The following is a 24,256-nucleotide window of genomic DNA, read 5'->3' as shown; positions in this document are numbered from 1 at the left end:
TGCAGTTAAATATTGTCGAATACCGAAAAATCCAAACTGCCGACGCGGGCCGCAAAAAATGATCTGGCGGGCCGCATGCGGCCCGTGGGTCGCGTGTTTGAGACCTCTGGTTTAGATTCTATTTTCCATTCTGCTGTGACGTCATAATGAGTGATACTCGAATACTCGACTCGACTCGAAGCAAATACGTGATTCAGAATCGAATCACTCAGGTTCTCGATTTTTCCCAGCCCTGTCAACAACCTATTGTAAATTTCAAATAATCAGTTGGAATATAATATTAATAATGATAATTTATTTCAAAGCACAATTGTTTTTTTGTACGATTTTCGCCTGTAAGCAATTTAATGCAGTTTCTCGAAAGGTTCCATGCCATAATATGTTCATCTCATCTGTCCTGATATCGCTCTTTTGTTGTTTTGATGTCTTGGTAGAACGTCTGCTAATCAACAAGATCAGCGCTTTTCAACCTGTGTGACGGTTCGCACTTGTGCGAATGAAAAAAATTTCAGTGCGAACGGCGAAGGTGGTGCGAATAGGGCGAATGAAAATCTGGATCAAGTGCGAATGAAAATCGTTCATATTGTTAATTTTTCTGACGTAAAACAATTAAAATAAAACCTAATAGGAAATGTAACGTCAGTGTACCTTTTGTGGCGACGCAGTTGTAAAAACTTCTTAACTCACGACGCACCACTAATCGTCTGTCTGAGCCCGCGACAAGCTGGATAAATGACGTCAAATTGACTTTCCTGCCTTCTTTCGCTAAACAATCGTCATATTTTCGTAATAAATGTTCGATTAGCGCGAGGCACGAGGATACCATCATTACAGACTCACATTTGCAAGTTCCTGTAACGCAAATGTTTACCCCTTCGAGGTTTACTAAAGTATGGACCGCAAAGGCTATAATTTTAGGTCGACACGGTGCCTGAGATATCTGCTAATATGCGTGCAATATTTGTTGAATTTATTGCCAAAAATCCTGAGGTAGTGTCTACATATCCAAGGTCACTGCGTTGTGTACTGTAGCCAATAAGCGAGACACGCGGGAAATATGGCTTTATCAAGAAAATTCAAGATAGGATTTGTCCGACTGGTCATGGTCGAAGACCGTCAGGATGAACTATAGTGTAGGGTGAAATGAGCTAGTTCATGCCTATGAGACTCATTCATTTCAACGCCGACCCCTTTTGCGTCGGGGCACATGAATACGTAAAGTCTTGGCCAACAAACCGCTGATAACATGCGGTGCATGAGCGGCGACATAACCTTACCTTTCGATATGGATATGCTCCGTTGTCCGAACGGAAGGATCCCGTTCTTGCAATATGGGTAGACAGTGGTAACCTACAACTGCGACACGCAGAGCAATTAAATTTGCCCTAATTTGAATTCGCGTGAGTCAGACATGCTTTGTAGAGCTGTGTTGGCTATATAATTGTGGTGTGCGCGTTCTGTATGTCATACATGCCCGTAAAATCGTAGCATACTACTGTAATATTTGAAATGAATTCCTTTTTCATGGGTGAGGCTCGGGTCGCGAGATACCACAAAAACTCAGATTTTGGTGGTTTTCTAAAAGCTGTTTTACTGTTATTAAACTGCAATGAATTCTCTAGTTGGATTGAGCGAAAGAGTAAAACACACAGTATCGTGAGTCAAGCCGCCGCATCCCCAATCAAGATTATTTAGCCATTGGCATGGACAAGGTGACATTCTATCGGATCTATTCAGTTTTCACTTTTCAGTATATATATGTTGAGTATCAGAGAATCAGTTCGAGTTCTCGGTGAAGAAAGGGTGAAATGTTACCGTGGCGAAGATGTTGGGCGAAGTTTGTAGCTACGTTTTTGCTATTGTAACAAGAAGGTTGACGAACAAAAGCGCGATTTTATACTGCCATCTGGCGGCCATGTAGCATGTCGATATGTTGCTTACCGTTTTACTGCTAATCACTCGTATAATTTAGTACATATTGACTCGAAATAGTGACCAGTCTTAGATAACGTACTAGATGTTATTGTTCCAAGTAGTTTACCAAATGGTTTTATCGAAATACCTCGGCGTGTAGTTAACAGCTTTCCCAGACGATCGTTTCCAATACAGATGACAACTTGATAATTGATTTATCAAGAACTTCGTTACCTCGGAGTAAAGCCCATAATGCAAAAGACAGAGAGACCACTCGAAAATTCGTTACTGACCAACTCTGGATTAAAACGCTTCGCCAGAAACGCGTTCAAATAAATCCATCAACGGACACAACCGCATTGCAAGTAGCATTTATTTTCGTAAACAGTTGACAATCAATCGAATGAAACAAAACACACGGCATATCCTCAATTGCTCCACCTCAGATTCTGGAAGTCCGGCGCCGAGAAAGGGTCAATCGGTAAGTAGGCGCTTGTCTGCAACGCCACGTAATACGCTACCGAGTATTCTTTGCCGCCATCGCCTCCGTCTGTATGAACTGGTGCGGAAAGAACGCCTCGGAACGGGTATTCCGGTGTCCAAGTGCAACACGTCGACCTCTGAATGGCACAGCGTGACTGATTATGAGCGCCTTAACCAGGGCTGTATTGACTGGAGTCGCGATTTTTTGGTTATTTTCTTAAATATGGAAAATGATTTAACTTCAGGCAATTTGTTTATTGAGTCGACTGGTACTCCAGTGATTCCACATGACTCGACTATCGGACGACCAATATAGGCATTACGTTGTAACTCCGAGAATACTCAGCTACCACATTATTAGTATTTCAAGAGCTTCGTACAGAGCTTCATTATTCATATTGAAATGATCCCGAATATTTTCGGCTGACACTCGCCAGGGGCAATCGTCAGCAACTAGTAGAGAATTGGAAAGAACATTGTATATCAGCAATCGTATCACAAAATATGACGTCACCAGCATGAAATCGGATCTCAAATAAGAGAGCGTTCAACGTACTATGTTAAGATGGTACACAAACTTCTTTTGTTGACAAAGCTTGGGCTGATGTATTTTAATAAAGGTCGACCGCGAAGCACGCAGCAGATGTTTACCAATGGCGGAATGTGTGGCCTTTAATCGCTCAGCCCCAAGCTTGAGCGAATGAGTCAAGGGTGAGTTTTTAGATTTCGCTTCGTTTCAACTTGAAGTAGTTTTGATATGTCTTGGAGATTGTTACTTGTACTGGAGTAGGAATTTGTTTTCGGGCAAATATTTTTGATTCGACATTGTGCTTACAGCTTTGCGCTATTTACTGTCAAGAAATTTTTGATTCACCACTAAAAATAAGTGTCATTTGTAGATTGAAAGTCACACACGAGCAGAAGTAGTCGACTGTGCTACTCTAGTCCTGCAAAAGTAAAGGTAAACCGCAAACTTCTACTCAATTCCAACCAGAAGCAGCCATTTTCCAAATCATATCTGAACTACTATGAGCAGAAGTAGTAAGTGAGAGTCCTCAATGGCACTCAAGTTATTTCAAGAAGTACGAACCACTTACCAGGTACTTTTCAGTCCAAGGTTGTTGCCAAGAGTACCAAGAGACAGCGTTGTGAGTCACAAGTCAACTATAGTTTTGAATCCAGTCAAGTCCGAGTCATAGTGTTTACTGTTAAGTATCGATTTCAAGTCAGGTTTAACTCATTTTTCTCATTCTAAACATGTCTCTTCAAACAGACAAAGACAGTTTCAGCGCTTATTTTTCAATTATCGGTCCTGAGATATACGAGACTCGAATATGTCCGATAGAACGGGTGGGTCCGAGACGTGCTTAATGCCTCGAGTACAATGACTCGCGTCCTTACAATCCTGTTTAGGACCTACAGTTTACTACTTTCACTCCAAGTAGTTTAGGCAGATCCTGAATATCACTACCTCTACCTGTAGTTGATCAGACATTTTCGACACTACTCCACCCGAGCAGGACAGCTGACTACTTCAAAGACCATCTCTGCTCACACGATACTGGACACAGTTTCAAAATATGCACAAAACTGATTTCTCTACAACAGTCAACGAACGAATATACCGAGCGAAGTTTACTGGAGTGTACTGACGTAGGACATACCTTTTCATTTCTGTCCGCGGTAGACGCGATCAATTTCCATAAGGAAGGAGGCCGGTCCATGACCACCGCGCTCACCGCCTCATAGTCGACCCCGAACACGAATGTCTTATCAAAGTCGCGTTTTCCCGTCGCGTAGCTCCGCAATATATTTCTAGACAGAAACGCATCGTGATGTCACACAATAAATACACGACAATCGAGGCCGGATATTCTTTCATACTTTTCCATTTTGTAGTTACATAAGTTTCGTTTCATAATTATTTATTAAATAGCTGTTTTGTTGTTACACATTCCTTTTTAACTCATCCCATCTCCAATCCTAAAATACACACAATAATTTTCTGTACGGTGGGGCACAACACCGTCATTGCGCATGACTCGAACCAAGTCATATGACTCAAGACCCAGACCGACATTTCCTTGTAATTTCGAAGAATAGTGAAGTAACCACACTAGCGGGATGCCGTCTATTGGTATTGGTACTTGAAAATGCGACCAGAAACTGCAAAAAGTGAGGAAAATTAGTCTATTATAAATGCGAACCATTCGATATCACCAAGCGAAGTTATAAAAAGTGGGTTTAACAAAACTTTGACTGAAAACTGAGCAGTCAACACAATGACTTGGAGTCATAATAGCAGGACTCGAACTCGACCCTCTGCTCGCTGACTCGGACTTGACTCGTGGTGAATTGAAAATGACTCGACTTGACTCGAGTCCAAACTATAAAAGTGAGATTGACTTGTGACTCGGAGCCTTGTGACTTGGTTACAACCCTGGTTCTGATATACGACTATACGAGACTGGTGAATAAGTCGTATAGAATGTGTCACGTCGTGTGGTTTTCTGAGTCATGCGCAATGACCGAGTGCAAGTCGAGTCAATTTTCAAAAACGGAAAATAAAATCAGTCAAGTTGAGTCAATCAAAAATTGTGACTCTAGTCATTACAAGCGTGGGAGTCTCGTTCAAAAATACTCCGGTTTATTTCAATATCAATATAGCTTTCAAAATTACGTTCACGAGAAACGTTTATCAAGTTGAAGAACTTCTCGCGTGCCCCTTATCAAGAGTTAGCGGAACGATACATGTAGAATTATGCTGCAACAATGTCGGTCAGGACCAGGGTTGTAACCAAGTCACAAGGCTCCGGGTCACAAGTCAATCTTACTATTATAGTTTTGACTCGAGTCAAGTCGAGTCATTTTCAATTCACCTCCGAGTCAAGTCCGAGTCCAAGTCATGGAGTAGAGTGCCGAGTCCAAGTCATAGCGTTTTGACGGCGGGTTTAGCTTATGACCTTCCGGAAAGTAACGACACCCGCATTCACATATCGTAAGTCATAGGTCAAAGTACTATGCGTAGGTGTCCGATCTACGACCTTTTAAACACGATTTTTTCCAGTGAATTAGTGTATGTTGGATGTTGGAGCTTATAAGTTATTGTCGTGTTAATCTCGAATGCGGAAACCGCGATAAACTCGGATTATTCAACAAAACACGCATTCCTCTTCTTCTTCTGATTATAGATGTTTCTGGTGTAAACTGCGCACGATCCTTCGGACTTGATCGATTATCGTAGAACTTGACTAATAATCCTTTATCTCGTGATTCAGGTGAGAGGTATTTTTCCGGGAATATTAGATTGAAATTTTATTTGATATTCCATGCATCATTACTACATTTTTTTTATCAACGGAAATGTGTTTGTAAATGAACGGATCCTTATACTCATTGTGCACGAACTATGTAGGCGTGAAATGTCAAAGTAGTCCCTTGTGTTTCTTAACCTTTTTATGATCTCGGCCCACTTCCCGTTTTGAAAATATTGAGTGGCGTGATACTACATTGTCAATAAACTAGGCTGATTTGATATAAAGAACCTATCGGACCCAGAAAAAGCCCAATGTATTTGTATCCAACGTGGATTGACAAAGTGTCCAACAGGTTTGAAAAGCAAATCAAATCATCAATGAGTCATTGTTTTTACATGTAAAACCCAGGGTAGGCTAATCTTTATGAAAACTATTCCTGATGCCGGCAACGTAAAAAAATATGCCTGCGACAAATAAAAGCTGTTTAATTCATCAATATATGTGCCGATGTGATAGTCCCTCGGTAAATTAGAAAGAGAAACCATGATTATCTGCAACTCCATCGTCGTAGTCTGTTAACACACTGGATCAGTGGCCCCTTCTCAAAAATATCATATAGGTCTGGCGCTCTCACATATTTTAAGGACTGTAGTGAAAGACAATGGGTAAGAGGTCGAAGGACGGTCGGTCTTGTCGGGTTGGAACTTTACTATTCGATATATTTCGCGCTTGGATCGCGCCCAAGGGCCACCCGACTAAATAACGATATAATACTCGTATGTGCTATATTCGAGATCCAATCAAGGTTGTTATCGCAACCATTTTGTACGGGCCCATACCATATGGTTCGACCCCGATGCAGGGGAGATGTGGTACCGATGGATCACTGGGACCGAAAATACTTGAAAAATTATCCATGATAATTCCATGATTACACTCCGTGAATTTGTCTACAGGTACATGCTGACAAGATCTTTCCTCACATGCCAAAAAATTCGACCTGCATGAGTTATGGAGTCTGTGACGAATGATTTAAGTTTTAGGGGGTGTAAAGTAAATTTTGATCGACATTTGCATTTTTCTATATCACCTTTCAGACTAACAAACCCGCCATAATTTTTGATGTGAAGTATAGGGCTTGTATCAGGGTATATAATGGCACATATTTTTTGAATCAATACCATCCTCGAGTGGACTATTTTCAAGTCAATTACAATATTTATGGGGTGGGGGACCTATGGTACCTTAGCCAAATCAAGCAAAATAGATGGACCAACTAATCACTTAACAACAGAATTTCGCCTACATATATATAGGCTGTAAATCATAGTTACCGGTGGTGTTTTATCGCTATAACGAGGTATTTGAAAGTTAAAATGTCGATTTGCGGGTAATATGTAGGCCTATGTGGCAGTAATTTTGTAAGTTTAGGCGTAAATCAAATCATGATTTTATGCCAACATTTGAGTTGATATAATCTATTTTATTCTTGAACGTCGCGACGAAACATTCTTCATTGGCTTGCAGTAGCTTAGCTTATAGAACACAACAAAAAAAGTTAATAAATTTGAGTTTTTGAGCGTATGTCCCATAGGTCCCTTGGTCGTGAGCCTTTGGTCCCACCGGGTGGGGACCGATAACACGTTCGAGCAACACATTTTAAACGTTTATAGATATTTTTTGAAAAGGCGGATATTCATGTAAATGTCCACGATAGGTAGAGCTTGTATCGAAGTGTTGAGACAGCAAAAGATCTGCTATTCTCGGCTGAAGATTTGAGGGCCAGAGATCCTTTTGCAATTTTTGATCCATCGGCACCACATCTCCCCTACACATCTCGAATTCACCTCAGCGATTGGCAATATGGGGAAGTTAAATGCATTGGGTTTTGTCCGACCAGTAAATCAACCTGGATTGTGGTAGAGATATTTGCCCGCATTGGATTCAGTAGGCTACAGCAACCAGTTATAAACTTTAACATTAAGTATTCCAAACCAACCAACCAACCCGTATTTTATAACGTTCATGTGAGGTTGTGGGTCACACACAACACTAAACAGTATCATCCTTTATGTTACGATGAAGAAATATTATTGACGATTTCATTTCGTTTGTCTGACATACAAGTATACCTATGGTTAATCATTCGGCCAAAAAGATTCAAAGCATCTTACAAAGGGCTCTCCCTCTCAAAAGTGTTACAATGCATCTCTCTTCGATTTCGACACAGGATACAATACCTAGTTCGAAATATTTTGCGGAAAATAACCCGAGCCAGTGGGACGAGAGTGTTTTAATGGGAAATTGGCGAACTAAAAGCACGCGTATTTCATTTTACAGGAATTACAATAAACCACTGCATTCATGGAAACATGCTGCAAACACCGTCGGTATTTATTTCGTGCATAGCGCGACGAAAATTCGAGATTTGACAGATTGTCAGTTTGCAATGATTCGCCTTATTACATCTTTATTTTTCAATACTTCGAAATACGCAGTCGCCGGGTATTCCTTAAGTTGCTGCACTGTGGGACATAATACCCGTGATAATACTTATTTGCGGCCAGTCGACGTATGATTCGAGACTGAACAACGATGACTATATTTTTACTATATTTTATTATTTCCTCGGGACCATCACGATGTATATAGTTCCTTTCGTGCATTTTCACGTGTATTTCAAGTTGTATCGGAGATTTTCCCGATGAGCGGCATGAGGGAATAGATCTACAAATTAACTACTTGATTTGATCAGATAGAGTATCGCCAATGAATCGTTAATTCATATATATTGTAGTCATAGAATCAAGTATATTGGTTCGACAAGACCAACATAACAAATGTCGGTAATTCTGTAGGCCTACCCGTGCTTCATTGGTCAACACCAGCTATTTTTAGGCAGACAAAGTAAGTGTGGTTTTGAGGGTTCTAATCTGAAGGGCACTGACTCCGAATATGACCTTTGTTATTTTTCAAATTGGCTCTTATTTTGGAGATAACCCATGGTGCTATTTTGACCAAATCTCCAAATTTCGCTTTAATGGCTAGATAGAAAATCTGCTCCGTCGTGCTATAAAGTTTAGAAATTCAATCTACTTGTTATTATTACACACAGGAGACTCTTTTAAATCAAAATATAGCAACAGCACTATATTTAGGGGTACTGGATATATCATAGTTTTAGACTTTCACGGATACCATAAACTCCAGTCATGTATATCTATAAGTATTTACCTGGATACTCAAATAACGAGGTATTAATTCAATCCGTTTTACGTCAAACACTAGGGCTGGGCACAATGATTCTAGCACTCGAATCTGAATCGAGTAATTATTTTAATGATTCGAGTCGAGTAGCAAAGACGATATTTTCGAGTACTGAAATTATATACGCTCCTCGCTACTGAAAGTTATTTTACTAACGAGAATTATGGTTTAGATCAGAGGTCTCAAACTCAAATGTGGTCGCGGGCCAATTTCTAGTTTTTGATGGCGCCGTGGGCCGCAGCAACAATAATAGGGGTTTTCAATGTATTTCCAAGTATAGGTCTTATTTTATACGGGACCTTGCAGACTGACATACAACACGCAAAGCGAAATGTGATTTACTATTGTGAATTCACGCCTGGTACAAAAATATCACATTATCAAATGTTTGAATAAAATTGTTGTTGTACTTGGCATAGTCTGTCAAAATATGTAGTTATGGACACCATGCGAGAGTATAAATACATCTCATGATATCGTAAAAGCTGTCGCGTTATCATTTGGCAGCTAGCGGAAATTTGACGTGCCGCAATTATTGGTAGATGATGTAAAAGTTTAACAAATATTGATCTGATCGAAGCATTAGAGCAATACATCCTAATCTGGGTTGCGGGCATACTCCTGATAACTTGGCTATTGGTCATGCCTTTACCAAAGTAAAATTAAATCAGCGTTAGATTTACAGATCAATGACAACTGCCGACTGATTAATGTGCCATAGCAATATAAATTTCTAGTCTCTGACGAATCCATTGGTGTTACAGCAATGGAGCGTAACACTGCTACTTGAAACTCGTCACCTTCAATAGGCAATATTACCATGGTTAAAGAGAACCAATATTACGCAGGAAATAACTAACTTCACATTAAGAGGGGGGACAGAATGTCAATGGTTGCCATACCGGCCTACTTGGATAGCTAAATACGCTCCGCAACGCAAGCTACGGCCTTTTGATATATTACTATTTCAGTTTGTTCAGTTCATTTACTATAACATTTTGGTAGTTTGTTGCGTCTGTGATTGTACCAAGTCACGGCTTTCCGAGTCACATGTCCTTCTCTGATTGTAACGTTTCACCCGACTCAACTCGAGTCATCCTTATTTTTTCTCCCATTCAGTACGCGTTCGAGTAATTCTACAAAACGTCGCGCCCAAGTACAAATCACAATTTCCAGTCACGAATTATCAACGAGTCAAGTCCTATCATCATAAACAAGCAATGTGACGTATAAAGCTGATCTTCCACCGCATGGTAACTTTTGAAAGTGATGCAATGGTGAAGTTTGATGAGTAATAGTTTCAGGATTTCGGAGTAGTTTTAGAGTGAATTTCAAGTTCTCAAATCTAAAAAAAGATATGTTGCAGTTAAATATTGTCGAATACCGAAAAATCCAAACTGCCGACGCGGGCCGCAAAAAATGATCTGGCGGGCCGCATGCGGCCCGTGGGTCGCGTGTTTGAGACCTCTGGTTTAGATTCTATTTTCCATTCTGCTGTGACGTCATAATGAGTGATACTCGAATACTCGACTCGACTCGAAGCAAATACGTGATTCAGAATCGAATCACTCAGGTTCTCGATTTTTCCCAGCCCTGTCAACAACCTATTGTAAATTTCAAATAATCAGTTGGAATATAATATTAATAATGATAATTTATTTCAAAGCACAATTGTTTTTTTGTACGATTTTCGCCTGTAAGCAATTTAATGCAGTTTCTCGAAAGGTTCCATGCCATAATATGTTCATCTCATCTGTCCTGATATCGCTCTTTTGTTGTTTTGATGTCTTGGTAGAACGTCTGCTAATCAACAAGATCAGCGCTTTTCAACCTGTGTGACGGTTCGCACTTGTGCGAATGAAAAAAATTTCAGTGCGAACGGCGAAGGTGGTGCGAATAGGGCGAATGAAAATCTGGATCAAGTGCGAATGAAAATCGTTCATATTGTTAATTTTTCTGACGTAAAACAATTAAAATAAAACCTAATAGGAAATGTAACGTCAGTGTACCTTTTGTGGCGACGCAGTTGTAAAAACTTCTTAACTCACGACGCACCACTAATCGTCTGTCTGAGCCCGCGACAAGCTGGATAAATGACGTCAAATTGACTTTCCTGCCTTCTTTCGCTAAACAATCGTCATATTTTCGTAATAAATGTTCGATTAGCGCGAGGCACGAGGATACCATCATTACAGACTCACATTTGCAAGTTCCTGTAACGCAAATGTTTACCCCTTCGAGGTTTACTAAAGTATGGACCGCAAACGCTATAATTTTAGGTCGACACGGTGCCAGAGATATCTGCTATTGGTACGACCAATTCGTACGACCAATACGTGGCGTTGCAGACAAGCGCCTACTTACCGATTGACCCTTTCTCGGCGCCGGACTTCCAGAATCTGAGGTGGAGCAATTGAGGATATGCCGTGTGTTTTGTTTCATTCGATTGATTGTCAACTGTTTACGAAAATAAATGCTACTTGCAATGCGGTTGTGTCCGTTGATGGATTTATTTGAACGCGTTTCTGGCGAAGCGTTTTAATCCAGAGTTGGTCAGTAACGAATTTTCGAGTGGTCTCTCTGTCTTTTGCATTATGGGCTTTACTCCGAGGTAACGAAGTTCTTGATAAATCAATTATCAAGTTGTCATCTGTATTGGAAACGATCGTCTGGGAAAGCTGTTAACTACACGCCGAGGTATTTCGATAAAACCATTTGGTAAACTACTTGGAACAATAACATCTAGTACGTTATCTAAGACTGGTCACTATTTCGAGTCAATATGTACTAAATTATACGAGTGATTAGCAGTAAAACGGTAAGCAACATATCGACATGCTACATGGCCGCCAGATGGCAGTATAAAATCGCGCTTTTGTTCGTCAACCTTCTTGTTACAATAGCAAAAACGTAGCTACAAACTTCGCCCAACATCTTCGCCACGGTAACATTTCATCCTAGAAGATTGTCTAATTTGATTAGTTAGTGCAAAATGCCGGTAATCTAATTTCTGGTAGGCCTATTCCTGACAATGCAGCAGTAGATGAATCGATCTGCAGGAAATTATCTCCTTAGCCATCCCTGATTCCCTGACTCCGAGTTTTGAAGTTGTTGTCATCAAGTGACTAACATTTCCGTTTCCAGATATTGCCTGAGAGGTCTAAAATTAATATGTTCTTGCCCTTCTATACTAATCGACTAGATTCTGGATACTCGGACACGCGAGGATACCTTGAAACGAATACGCCGACAGGCAAGCAAAGCAATCGATACATAAAATAACAACTGCGTGTCATCCCTGTTCCTCAAAAAGGTGTTGAAGCAATTGTCCTCATTCACTGTGAAAGAAAGTGGAACATTGAGTATCAATCCGATACCAGAGGCTCCCACTATATACAATTTTTGGAATCAATTTTCGTATTCCAGCCTCACGCATCGATTCGATTATATACGAACGTAGCCTACATAATTCCGTCTGACGACGGGTCATTGTCTCCGTAACTCCCATTTACACGGTATCAAATGCTTTCACACCCCCTTAATTGTGGAGCATGCGGCACCCCAACCCAGAAACAGTATCGCATTTTATATTACATTGTCCTCGATTTGACTTGCACCGTCGATTTGTAGTTGAATCGAGCAAATATTATGGCAATGATGTCACGCCTCCCCAGCTGGTAACCGCATTTGTGGAATTTGTTTTATCTTGTGAGAAATACCTGTAAAATCCGATGTATATGAAATGAACTAATCCAGTGTCTTCCAAACTTTTTTGAGCTACCCGGACAGCGCCGGTTGACTGGTGCAACAGTCTAATTAAGCTTAAATTTGGCTGCAGAAGGAATGTCAAAGAGACGCTTAGGAGTACAGAACTTCATGACACATTTGAATATTGAATGAATATTTTATTCAAATGTGTCAAGAAGGAATATCGTCAGACATGCGGCTTGGTGGATTTGATTTTGCTCTGCAGCGGGTGCTCACTTGCTCAGCTGCTCAAGCTAAATCGGTAGAGTTCGGAATATTACAACGTTTGTAGCACAGAGGCGGTAAGAACACGAACCAGGCAAACTTTTCTTATGGATCAGCAAGCTTAGTGGCATCACCAATATGTTATATATAGGCCTATGCCGATGCCGTTACGATCTATCAGAGATCAGAGATCATCAGTCCAAGAACAGGAAAGCGTGTCCAAGCCTAAATGACGGAGTTCGCAGTACATACAGGTCATTGCACTGGTCAGTAGATAAACTGCCAAGTGACCTAATAATTCGATGTGATGCAATACAAATATTCATTGGACGGAAGGCACTAACGTGCTTACACTAATTTTATTTTTACCAGCCTCTAAACCTTGGTTAGGTGCACGAGTAAACAACACCTGCTGTAGATCTAATGTGCTAATTGTTATAGTTGAACGCTATATTCTGCTGTTAACTAACATAAATGTGTGCCAAAATTCCAATATTTTGCATTCAAATATGCCAAATGTCAACACTGGCATCGGCCGCTATTACCTACATTCCTACAAATTCCGTATACAATATCCATTATCCATACACGGTGGAAGTTTCCGAGCAACTGATACCGATTCCACGCCTTCTTTTTTCCATGCTAAGCTCACCCTTAACTCATCCACTTAAGATTGATGCTGATCGATCAAAGGCCATTAATTCTGCCATCGGCAAACATCTGTTGGATAATCCGATTTGTGCGAATAATTATCGAGACGACCGATTTCGAATCGTAGCTCGAGGTCGTTCACAATTCCATTTGTGTGCCTTGGAATCAACTTTTATCAAAATACACCAACCAAAACTCTGTCAACAAAAGGAGTTCGTGTATCACCTAAAAATAGTACATTGAACGTTCTCTCATTCGAAATTTCATGCTGGTGACGTCATATTTTGTGATACGACTGTTGATATACAATGTTCTTTCCAAGAGAGAGAGAGAGAGAGAGTCTTTATTTTCATCCAACCAAAATACATAACAAACAGCAGTGATGGTGGTACAGAAAATATGCTTGCACAGTATTCGGTATTAGATAGGAATGATCGATAAGACCGTGAAGGTCATCTAGTCTGATCACACCAGCATCAAACAGGTACACTTGACTCTAAGCAGTAGGGATGGTGTGAACGCGAGGTTCACGTTCGCGTTCTGTGTGTGAACCTCGGAAATTTAGAGGTTCGCGTTCACAACAGAACCTTGGTAGGTTCTACACTGTGAACCTTTTTCATATATTACAATTTTCACTTCATTACAACATCTTTGGTTCATATTTATTGCATTTCAACTGCGGGCCACTCCATGAATGGCGCTGGCAGCATTAAAAATCAACACTAAACGAGCATACACCTCGACAATCTCAAATGTTTTACTTGCTTGGTTACAAAAGTTTGCTCGAGATATCCAGGTTTCCGTTTGTGACTCTCTGTTGTGAGTTTGACCCGCAATCAAAAACATCACGAGCAAAATACGTAGTCCAGCGAATTATGCTTATTCAACCAATCAATGAAATTGATATCGTTTTCTGATGAAAAAAATCTATAGCAGGCGTACGGGGTCAATCTTGACTTCGTATCTTTACTGCATCATTAAAACCAAATCCGTGCGATTAAAGTGTTGGCCACTGCTGTATAGTGTATAACTTCTTAATGGGGTAAGATTTGTAGCAAGTATAGAAACCTATTTTACACACAGCTCAATATCAATGTAGCGATACTCAGACGCCGAATACATTGTCCGGTCTGGTCTCGACCGTTAAGGCGTAAGTTTATGTTCCCTGGTAAGTCCTCGTCGAAATTGTTGGCAAAGCGACAGAAAATATTGATTTTATGGGAGTATTATATCCTTTAATTGCCTCAGTTGATACATTTAGGGCGAAGATAATAAAGTTGGATTAGCAACAAAGTCGATTAGCGCGTTCGTCAGGATTTATCAACCCAGGATTAAGGAAACCGGTTGATCGCGGCGCATAAAGTTAGTGTTAATCTCATGATTTAACAAACTGGAACAACTATAGATTTCTAGCTATGTATAGAAACTGCGTACCACTCCTACGTCTAATTATTCCCGATAATGACCGTGCCGATTGTCTCCTAGGTTATGGGTTATGGCTTCACTAAACAACAATCACCGAATTATGTAGGACTACCCGCCATTGCAAAGCGATATCCGTTTCTTAGCTGTACCGTACGAATTGGACACGACTTTCATTTCCTGATGATGATAATTCTACCTATCACAGTGGCAGTATTGTCTTCAGCAGGCTGCTGTTTCATTATGTAGATCAGGGGTGTCAAACATACGGCCCGCGGGCCGCATCCGGCCCGCCAGACGATTTCATCCGGCCCGCGAAGCAATTCTGAGTAGATTAATAATGATTATAGTTTTCAGCACATTTGCAACTAATGTTGATATTTTATTGTAGGTTATACTTCCATTAAATAACCCCTTAGGACAGCAAATGTCGAGCATGTTCATTTGTTCAATGTCGTTCATAGGCCACGCTATAACCGCCCGATTACGGTGGTGTGATTTCACAGGTTTCGAGAAGGCAAAAAGTACACATAGTGTTCAGAGTTTTATGGGAATATGGATCAAAAAGTATTTGTTCGCAGAAGCGAAATCGCCAATGCGGAACCGTTATATGCAGTTTACATGGAGAATATATTACTTACACAAAAACAATTCAAATATCTGTGGCCTCACTATACTGTGTCACTTCTGACTCAGAAGGTTCTTGGGCTCCAGATAAACCAGAATCGATATTTAATAATGATAAACCAAATTAAAACGTCCGCGTTCACTGTTAAATCTCTTGCGTTCCTCACAACGCATGTGCAGATTTAAAGGCAGATTACGACTAAAGCAAAAGGAGCATAGAAATATGCCAAGTCATATCGTAATTAGCGCTACTGTTTTAGCCATTCATAACTGTATGCAATCAGTCAATCGCCGCATTTGGCCAATTCCATTGTTCGCGCATAAAGTTAATTGTTGCTACTTGCTAGCTAGAATAAAACCTATTTGAGCCGTGATCCAATGTAATATACAATTATTATTTATATAAATAATAATGTATTTAGGTGAAAAGCAAGAACATGAGGTAGGCCTAGCATTTTGGAATCAGTTGGCTGGTCCGGCCCGCGAGCGACTTGAAGGTCTGAATCCGGCCCGCGACACAATTTGAGTTTGACACCCCTGATGTAGATTGTGGAATCTCTAGTTTTATTTACCAACTAGCAGCCACTATATAACGCATTTTCGCATTATGATGCAACAGATAACGCCACTTGATTGAAACCATCGCGCGTAACCCTCTTCACCTTCGTGCGTCGCGATTAGCAGTATTTAATCACACGATTAGCATTCTCCCGGATCAGCTAACTTAATTATCTCCGCCCTCAGCGACGTTTAAAACACCAATATGTACTTCGGCATTGTGGCATTATGTGGCCCGAGTCGTCACTAGGTATCGTGTACATTAGTAGGCTATCACTTCATTGAAAGATAGGGTTGGAATTAACAATATGACGTCACGTGACGTCATGAGGTTCACGTTCGTGTTCACACAGAACCTTTCAAAAAAGTTCGCGTTCACACGAACCTGAACCTTTCAGTGGTTCACACCATCCCTACTAAGCAGTCTGGCTGTAAAAAAGGTTACAGTAGTTAAAAAAATAAAATAGAAGAAAAATTAAACGATGGTAGCAAATGATCAATGAAGCAATGTCTGGGCGAGGTAGGGCAACAGTGTTAGTGTAACGACAAGAGGTGATCAAGTAGGGCTTTTTTGAATCTATTATAAGGCAATTCACGGATGTGTGGTGGTAATGCATTCCAGATGATAGGTCCCGAGTAGTCGATAGATCTCTTAGTTAGGTTGCTATTGGGTGGGGGTAAGTAGATATTCCCTTTAGACGAGGATCTCGTGTAGTGGGAGTGGACATTTCTGGCAGGTATGAAAAAGTCATCAAACACAGGAGGCAAACTATTGGAAAAATATTTGTGAATGACTTTTGATACTTCGAAGCGATATAGTTTGTCAACTTGCAAAATTCGGTGCTTACGGTAGTAAGGCGATAGTTTGGTACGGAACGGTACAGATGAGATCAGCCGTATCGCACGGTTTTGCAGGGTTCGAATCTAAATCGAAATCTAATTCTTCTCTAAACCTTAATATTCAGATGACGGGTATGTAAGATCACCGATACCAGTCGACAAGCGAATAGCAATTGCATTATTCAAATTAACGTCTGCATGCGAATTTAGGGTGGTTGGAAGCCTTTTCGGAGTTCACAAGACGTCCGTCTCAAGATACTTGCGCGTGTAAGTAACATATTCGGCTCGTCCCAGATTAAGTTGTTTGTATTTATATCAAGAGTGATGTCACAAAATGTATTGTTACAGATTTTGTCACGCGTTATGCAAGAAAATGGGTCAATTTATATATATTCCATCATATGACGAAGCTCAGTCTATCGCATACGAAGTTCACAACAAGACCGGATTTCCACAAGTTTATGGGGCTATTGATGGCTGCCATATTCATGTTATGCCAGCCAGAGACGGAGTTCGAGACTATATCAATAGGAAGATGTTTCCGTCATTAGTCTTGCAAGCTGTAGTTGATAATAAGTATTGGTAAATATTAATGCCATACACAAAATGTGTGTCTGTACTCTGTACCAAAGTATATTTTTCCAGGTTCAGAGATATCTCTATCAAAATGGCCGGCAGCGTGCATGATGCGTCTGTATTGCGAGCGTCCGACTTATACAGGCATCCAGAAAGACTACCTAAGGTACTATTTTATATCTCCGGGGCTTTGCAACTAAAACACGTTGTAAAATTACAGGGAACTATCAAAATTGGCGACGTCGACGTTCCTCTAATGTTGGTGGGTGATGCGGCGTATCCGATGCTTCCCTATCTTATGCGGCCGTACTGTGGATCCCGACTGACTATGTCAGAAATGCAAAATAAACCTTTGAATAGCGAAACGCGTGACGAGCATAATAGTCATCGCGACTCTATGGGCCGTCTAAAGAGAATTCAACTATATATTTTGAATGCTAATTCCACGTAAAAAGTCAATATTCGACCTTCTCATTACGACGGAGAAGAGCGCCGGGTAACTGAATTTTCATGGTGATTTTATCAACATCTAGAATGAAATGGATTGTTTTGTACGACCGTGTTTGTAATCACAAGTTCTGCCCAGCGTCACAAATGATCGTTAGGGGTTGAGTGTGAGACATATCCGCTAGGGATGGTGTGAACCTCTGAAAGGTTCAGGTTCGTGTGAACGCGAACCTTTTTGAAAGGTTCTGTGTGAACACGAACGTGAACCTCATGACGTCACGTGACGTCATATTGCTAATTCCAACCCTATCATTCAATGAAGTGATAGCCTATATTAATGTACAGTACATGTACGTACGTACACTATACCTAGCGACGACTCGGGCCACATAATCCCACAATGCAGAAGTACATATTGGCGTTTCAAACGTCGCTGAATGTATCAACTGAGGCAATCAAATGATATAATACTTCCATAAAATCAATATTATCCGTCGCTTTGCCAACAACTTCGAAGAGGACTTATTAGGGAATATAAGAAACACCTTAACGGTCTTGGCCAGACCGGACAATGTATTCGGCGTCTGAGTAGAGTGCAGAGAGAGAGAGAGAGAGAGTCTGAGCAGAGTGTAAATCAGGGTTTCTATGCTTGCTACCGATATTATCCCATTAATAAGTTATACAACTCTAGCCAAACCCCCCAATAAACACATGAAGTCAAGATTGATTGGTTGAATAAGCATCATTCGCTGCCTATGATTAGTGTATTTCGCTCGTGACGTTGTGTGATTGCGAGTCGAGCTCACAGCAGAGAGTCGCTAAATATTCACATTCGGAAAGCTATGGATATTTGGAGAAAACTTTTGTAACAAAGCAAGTAAAATCTTTGAGACTGTCAAGGTGCATATTCGTTTTGTGTTGATTTTTTCTGCTGCCAGCGCCATGCATAGAGGGACCAGCCTGCAGTTGAAATGCAATAAATTCGTACCAAAGATGTCATAATAAAGTAAAAATTGTAATATATTATAAAGGTTCACAGTGCAGAACCTATCAAGGTTCTGTTGTGAACGCGAACCTCTGAATTTCAGAGGTTCACACACAGAACGCGAACGTGAACCTCACGTTCACACCATCCCTAAATCCGCTTAAGATAAGGTAAATATAACGTTGTAACACATCATCAAATTTTTATCGTAGTGTGGGAAAGAATGCCATTGGAGTTTTCGGAATATGCTGGATTGCTGGTATATAGGCCATACCGAGAAAGGGCATCAAGCGTGCGACCTGCGCATGACACGGCTGACACGCCAATTATTATCGATACGGTCGACATCTAGTTTCCTACAATGAGTTAAAGCTGATCTGTAGATAATAGATTACCGTTTGCAGTGCCAAGAAAATTTTAGAATCAAATAAACTTGAATCAAAGTTGCGCACACTAACCCTGACGCGCATATAGATCAACACGTTTATAGGCCTGTACTTCGTCGGTCGGTCACTGCATCAGGTAAAGTGAAAAAAGTGGCACATGATGTCTACGCGTGTAATACAGCCTGTATGAGGCATATATTCACGTATACGACAATGTATTGTATAGTGCTTCGAAAAGGGTTTGGATTAGTGCATTCAGAAGGTTTTGTAGAAATTGAAGGTATATTCCTGGGTGATGAATGACGTGTTCAACGAGTGTTATAGGCAGGGTTGCCATCGACATCGACCCAAAAATAAGGACAGTCGAAAATTTAGATTAGCATGAAAATGCGTTTTTGTACATACTTTGTATTTATACGAGCCGTGGCACATCACATTCCATACTTTTCGTCAGGAACAATCTGCTCCAGCAAATTTGTTATTTGAAAGTTCTTCATGGATCTCTCAACAGCTCAGGTCTAGGTTGACCTTTACTCAGGGCCAAAACAGCACTTCGTCAGCCCCCCTCCCCCAGAAAAACGATGGTCTTGAACTCCTCCCCCTATAAGGTTATAAACCAAACTTCTTCACTTCGTTGTGATTGGAGGCGTAAACCAAGATGGAAAAAGGCCCTAAGTCTAGACAAAATCATGTTTTGAGCGTATGGAGCAAGAACTCCAGTAACAATGCTTGTAGTCTTGGTCCTGGCCGAACAAAACTTATTTGCGATGTTGGAATCGGGGAATATTGCTTTGAACATTTGCAATGTGCAATCGTTGGCAAGGAATGATCGCTGGTTTTGACAGTATGGAATGCCCAGGTACCCTCTGCAGCTGCTGCCTAGTAGTCTGTGGTCGTCGTTGCTGCTGATCGACTTGTTGAAAAATTAATCAGCGACAGGCTCAAATTAATCATTATGACACACTTCTTGTGTCTTGGGGTATGAACGTGAGTTGAAATAGCGGACTTTCCTATGGCCTCCAGGTTAATGTCACAATTGCAGATGTTGTAATGTGCGAAACACTCGCCCTTCCAGCCTTTAAACTAATTTAAACTAATCAGATTCAGAATTTAGCCTTACTAGTAGCTAAATCTACATGCGCAAATGCTATATAATTTAGATAAATTTATCAATGATTTATTACTTTTTAACCAATGTGTTGACTGCACTGCGCCTTTTTTTCACTACGCAATAAATGCTGCCTTCCCCACAGCTTGAGCTTATTCTGCTGTAGACCAAACAGCAGCAATCTGGGCCCGCTATTTATTGCTACAATGACGTCCGCTGGGGTAGCTTATTGGTGCAGACGAAACTGCTATATCACCACTCACGGACCTAGCTATCTCACCTCTTGGAAATCAAATCCTGTGGTGTGTACGTCACGAGAGTTCCTTTCAGTTATGAATGATGTCATAAAATCTCGACGCAAAAGCATAATTTTAGAATATTATGCAGAGGAAAACGATCGAAGTTCAGTAGTGGTTGAAAATAAGACAAAATAAGGACGCAAGTCGAAAATAAGGACATTTCTTAGAAATAAGGACAGTCGAGTTTTCTAAGACGAGGCGCTTCAAAATAAGGACAAATCTTAGAAATAAGGACGGTATGGCAACCCTGGTTATAGGACATATGCATTGACTCAGTATCATGCAGATGGATATATAATAATTATATTATATATGTATGTTGGTCGGGGTTTGAATTACAATTTTTTTATGCATATAGGGAAACCGAACTTTGTCATGAAATGCGTGAAAGATATACTACGTTCTTTCCAATTCTCTACTAGTTGCTGACGATTACCCCTGACGAGTGTCGGCCAAAAATGTTCAGGATAATTTCGATAAGACTATACTATTCGATTGTATGTATTTTTGCAATGGATGTTGAGATGAAACTTTCAGTTCTGAACGAACATACGATTAGGGCTGTTCAAAAGTAACTTTTTTTCCTGAATCTTGCTGGTTACTTGATTAAATCGTTAGGTTGCCTTAAAAAACGACGCACACCAAATTTGAACTCATTCCAACCAATTTTCGCGGCTTTCGTAGAGTTTGAAAATTTTGAATTTGCCTAAAAATGCAAAAAAAAAATTCTTCAGATTTTTCTGGCAACCCCATGAAATTGTTGGGCTGTCTTCAAACACTATGCAAAACAAATTTTACTCAATTCCAAGCCGTAGAAACGGAGTTATGTCGGTTTTTCTTTGATAATTCTAGGATTATCCTTGATCGGTGGATAATCCAAGAATTTTGAAAGAAAAACTGAAATAACCATCTTATCAGAACGATGACAAAGTGAACTATCCATTTGCACTATCGAGCTTTTGGCAATGTCTGTTACGTCGCTTTGGATATTAGAAGAGAATGCACCATCGAAATACGTGATTCTTTCTGTTTGCCTGAGTGGTCTAAAATTAATAAGTTCTTGCCCTTCTATACTAATCGACTAGATTCTGGATACTCGGACACGCGAGGATACCTTGAAACGAATACGCCGACAGGCAAGCAAAGCAATCGATACATAAAATAACAACTGCGTGTCATCCCTGTTCCTCAAAAAGGTGTTGAAGCAATTGTCCTCATTCACTGTGAAAGAAAGTGGAACATTGAGTATCAATCCGATACCAGAGGCTCCCACTATATACAATTTTTGGAATCAATTTTCGTATTCCAGCCTCACGCATCGATTCGATTATATACGAACGTAGCCTACATAATTCCGTCTGACGACGGGTCATTGTCTCCGTAACTCCCATTTACACGGTATCAAATGCTTTCACACCCCCTTAATTGTGGAGCATGCGGCACCCCAACCCAGAAACAGTATCGCATTTTATATTACATTGTCCACGATTTGACTTGCACCGTCGATTTGTAGTTGAATCGAGCAAATATTATGGCAATGATGTCACGCCTCCCCAGCTGGTAACCGCATTTGTGGAATTTGTTTTATCTTGTGAGAAATACCTGTAAAATCCGATGTATATGAAATGAACTAATCCAGTGTCTTCCAAACTTTTTTGAGCTACCCGGACAGCGCCGGTTGACTGGTGCAACAGTCTAATTAAGCTTAAATTTGGCTGCAGAAGGAATGTCAAAGAGACGCTTAGGAGTACAGAACTTCATGACACATTTGAATATTGAATGAATATTTTATTCAAATGTGTCAAGAAGGAATATCGTCAGACATGCGGCTTGGTGGATTTGATTTTGCTCTGCAGCGGGTGCTCACTTGCTCAGCTGCTCAAGCTAAATCGGTAGAGTTCGGAATATTACAACGTTTGTAGCACAGAGGCGGTAAGAACACGAACCAGGCAAACTTTTCTTATGGATCAGCAAGCTTAGTGGCATCACCAATATGTTATATATAGGCCTATGCCGATGCCGTTACGATCTATCAGAGATCAGAGATCATCAGTCCAAGAACAGGAAAGCGTGTCCACTGTCCAAGCCTAAATGACGGAGTTCGCAGTACATACAGGTCATTGCACTGGTCAGTAGATAAACTGCCAAGTGACCTAATAATTCGATGTGATGCAATACAAATATTCATTGGACGGAAGGCACTAACGTGCTTACACTAATTTTATTTTTACCAGCCTCTAAACCTTGGTTAGGTGCACGAGTAAACAACACCTGCTGTAGATCTAATGTGCTAATTGTTATAGTTGAACGCTATATTCTGCTGTTAACTAACATAAATGTGTGCCAAAATTCCAATATTTTGCATTCAAATATGCCAAATGTCAACACTGGCATCGGCCGCTATTACCTACATTCCTACAAATTAACCTCGAAACCGAACAGTGTATACCGAATGACTCTGACTCGAGTCTCAACACTATATATGACTCCGACTCGATCCGTTGCTCTTTGACTTGGACTCGGACTTGATTCGAGTCAAAGCTATAAAAGTAAGATGGACTTGTGAGCTTGTGACATTGGTGATATCCCTGCACATAAGCAAGTTATATTTGTTACTCAGATAATTACGGAATTACTACATCGACAAAATTATACAACGTGAAGGAATCAAATTACAACATTCCCACCGAGCCAGTAATCTCCATCACAATCCCCGAATCCGTTCCCGTAATCATCCCAACGTCGGAAGAAACTCACGTTTCCGTATATTCTTCGCTGGAAAACCTGAAACGGAATTTAGCAAGAAACAATCAAAGCTGCAGAGATCTCACGAATTGTCTTTTTTCCTCCGTGTCCGCGTTCGAGGTTATGGTTGAAATTTTTGTGTCGCTTCAACCGATTTCAACTGTTGTAGGCCTACGTCTTAAACTGAGTTTCATATCTAAAAGATTCCAAATCCTATAGCCTACTCACAGTCCATTTCTCGTGTGCAGCACATGTATTCTTCTCATCTTCTGCTCTGATTGGAAGGGGGTAATTCACGATTCCAAACATCAAAAGAAGCCACATCTTGAGCGAGATTTTTAAAAGGTATAGCCTACTTGATATTTAATATATCAGCTGCTGGCCCTGGATACTATCGGCGGCCAATTTCTGAAATAATTTGCTTCATTTTTTAAAATTGAAAATTTGTACGTGCCAGGGATGCGAGCCTGGTGATCTATACGATTTAAAATTCCAGCGCGTAACCACTGTCGCCAATCAGATCAACGTGGTATTAATATCTGGTCATACGTCCACAGTGAAAACTGAATAGATTGCGATTTATATTACGCGACCAGAATACATTTCTCAAGTTTAAATTTATACTTTTTAATTTGAACTTGCCGTAAAATCCGATTAACGATGCGTATCCTACTGAACTTATAAAGACATAGATAATGGTATAGGCAGATTAATTTATA

The 24,256-nt window shown here is 40.5% G+C and overlaps 2 long non-coding RNA genes across 2 annotated transcripts in view; one reads left to right on the top strand and one right to left on the bottom strand.

Moving 5' to 3' along the window:
* Positions 1-24,256, top strand: part of LOC145459648 (uncharacterized) — a 333,482-nt gene that overhangs the window by 247,647 nt on the left and 61,579 nt on the right. The window lies entirely within an intron of this gene.
* Positions 2,278-4,351, bottom strand: LOC145459616 (uncharacterized). Its single transcript, XR_013921484.1, has 2 exons — positions 4,062-4,351; positions 2,278-2,534 (listed from the first exon to the last, which is right to left on the bottom strand). It is a non-coding gene; the product is annotated as an uncharacterized LOC145459616 (long non-coding RNA).

The sequence above is a fragment of the Botryllus schlosseri genome, unplaced genomic scaffold (genome assembly GCF_051294905.1).
Source record: "Botryllus schlosseri isolate E-star unplaced genomic scaffold, Bs_hap1 Bs17a, whole genome shotgun sequence".
NCBI lineage: Eukaryota > Metazoa > Chordata > Ascidiacea > Stolidobranchia > Styelidae > Botryllus > Botryllus schlosseri.
The sequence above is the reverse complement of the archived record's forward strand: the minus strand, read 5'-3'. Positions and strand labels throughout refer to the sequence as shown.